Below are 221 nucleotides of genomic sequence, written 5' to 3'. Positions count from 1 at the left end.
ATTCAAATCTCTCTTATTCTTATTCCAAGATATTCATTCGTACCCAAGAACATGATGAGTGTAATGATGAAAGTGACGATCGTTATCATTCTCACTTATGAACGCACGTGATTGACAACCACTTCCGTTCTACATGCAACCGAGCTTGAATGTGTATCTCTTAGATTCCCCAACAGAATCTTCGTGGTATAAGCTAGATAGATGGCGGCATTTATGAGGAT

The sequence above is a fragment of the Arachis duranensis genome, chromosome 7 (assembly GCF_000817695.3).
Source record: "Arachis duranensis cultivar V14167 chromosome 7, aradu.V14167.gnm2.J7QH, whole genome shotgun sequence".
NCBI classification, from domain to species: domain Eukaryota; kingdom Viridiplantae; phylum Streptophyta; class Magnoliopsida; order Fabales; family Fabaceae; genus Arachis; species Arachis duranensis.
Note: the sequence above shows the minus strand (reverse complement) of the source record.